The sequence below is a fragment of the Lycorma delicatula genome, chromosome 9, assembly GCF_047948215.1.
Source record: "Lycorma delicatula isolate Av1 chromosome 9, ASM4794821v1, whole genome shotgun sequence".
NCBI lineage: Eukaryota > Metazoa > Arthropoda > Insecta > Hemiptera > Fulgoridae > Lycorma > Lycorma delicatula.
This window is the reverse complement of record NC_134463.1, coordinates 47,431,661-47,433,291: the sequence shown is the minus strand read 5'-3', so window position 1 is coordinate 47,433,291 and position 1,631 is coordinate 47,431,661. Positions and strand designations below refer to the sequence as shown.

The following is a 1,631-nucleotide window of genomic DNA, read 5'->3' as shown; positions in this document are numbered from 1 at the left end:
TATTTAGGTTTATTATCTCAGGAAATAAGATTCTTTTTTTATTTAAAAAAAGATAATAAAATTTAAAAAATCTTAAATTTACTATATGTACTGTGAGATAAAATATATTTATTTATTTTGTATGAATATACTAAACCAATGTCGAGGAACGGATTATGTCTAGGGGTTGCAAATTTTGGTGGCATGTAGATGTCATACTAGTAAAAATCGTAGCTGGAGGTCAAGAAGCAGAGTGGCGCAGTGGAAGCGTGCTGGGCCCATAACCCAGAGGTCCGTGGATCGAAACCACGCTCTGCTAATTTTTTTTTCATAAATAATCAATTTTTTTCATAACTAACAGTTCCCGGCAATGCTTCTCTATTGATATTGATATATATATATATTTTGTATGAATATACAAAACCAATGTCGAGGAACGGATTATGTTTAGGGGTTGCAAATTTTGGTGGCATGTAGATGTCATACTAGTAAAAATCGTAGCTGGAGGTCAAGAAGCAGAGTGGCGCAGTGGAAGCGTGCTGGGCCCATAACCCAGAGGTCCGTGGATCGAAACCACGCTCTGCTAATTTTTTTTTCATAAATAATCAATTTTTTTCATAACTAGCAGTTCCCGGCAATGCTTCTCTATTGATATTGATATATATATATATATATATATATATATATATATATATATATATTTTGTATGAATATACTAAACCAATGTCGAGGAACGGATTATGTTTAGGGGTTGCAAATTTTGGTGGCATGTAGATGTCATACTAGTAAAAATCGTAGCTGGAGGTCAAGAAGCAGAGTGGCGCAGTGGAAGCGTGCTGCGCCCATAACCCAGAGGTCCGTGGATCGAAACCACGCTCTGCTAATTTTTTTTTCATAAATAATCAATTTTTTTCATAACTAGCAGTTCCCGGCAATGCTTCTCTATTGATATTGATATATATATATATATATATATTTATTTTGTATGAATATACTAAACCAATGTCGAGGAACGGATTATGTTTAGGGGTTGCAAATTTTGGTGTCATGTAGATGTCATACTAGTAAAAATCGTATCTGGTGGTCAAGAAGCAGAGTGGCGCAGTGGAAGCGTGCTGGGCCCATAACCCAGAGGTCCGTGGATCGAAACCACGCTCTGCTAATTTTTTTTTTTCATAAATAATCAATTTTTTTCATAACTAGCAGTTCCCGGCAATGCTTCTCTATTGATATATATATATATATTTATATATATATAGAGAGAGAGAGAGAGATTGAAAATTAGTTAAAAAAATTAAAAAACTGAACTTCGCAAATTTTACCTTTCACTTATTCTCCTTCCCCTTTTCCCTTTCCGAACTTCTCCCCTTCACCTTTCTCTCTCCCCCTCTCACAGTTTCCTTTTTACCCTTTCCCGTTTTCCATTTTTCCCTTTTGCCCGCGCGTAAATCGGTCCATTAGTTTTTTGGTCTTTAGCGGACACACATACGAATATGCCTTTTTTATATATATATATATATATAAAATAAAAAAAAAGCCTGTTTGTATATTTGTTTGTTTGTTTCGTAAATATCTCGACAGCGGCACCACCTAGCGGGTATAGTTTTTGCAAAAATATTTCTTTTCACGTAACTAATATTCATATTCTGAAT

At 34.7% G+C, this 1,631-nt stretch overlaps 3 non-coding genes across 3 annotated transcripts; all 3 read left to right on the top strand.

Annotated features, from left to right (window-relative positions):
• The first annotated feature begins 226 nt into the window (after window positions 1-226).
• TRNAM-CAU (transfer RNA methionine (anticodon CAU)) lies at window positions 227-298 on the top strand. The gene has a single exon. It is a non-coding gene; the product is annotated as a tRNA-Met (tRNA).
• Window positions 299-493: 195 nt separating this feature from the next.
• TRNAM-CAU (transfer RNA methionine (anticodon CAU)) lies at window positions 494-565 on the top strand. The gene has a single exon. It is a non-coding gene; the product is annotated as a tRNA-Met (tRNA).
• Window positions 566-1,069: 504 nt separating this feature from the next.
• TRNAM-CAU (transfer RNA methionine (anticodon CAU)) lies at window positions 1,070-1,141 on the top strand. Its single transcript has one exon. It is a non-coding gene; the product is annotated as a tRNA-Met (tRNA).
• The last annotated feature ends 490 nt before the right edge of the window (window positions 1,142-1,631 follow it).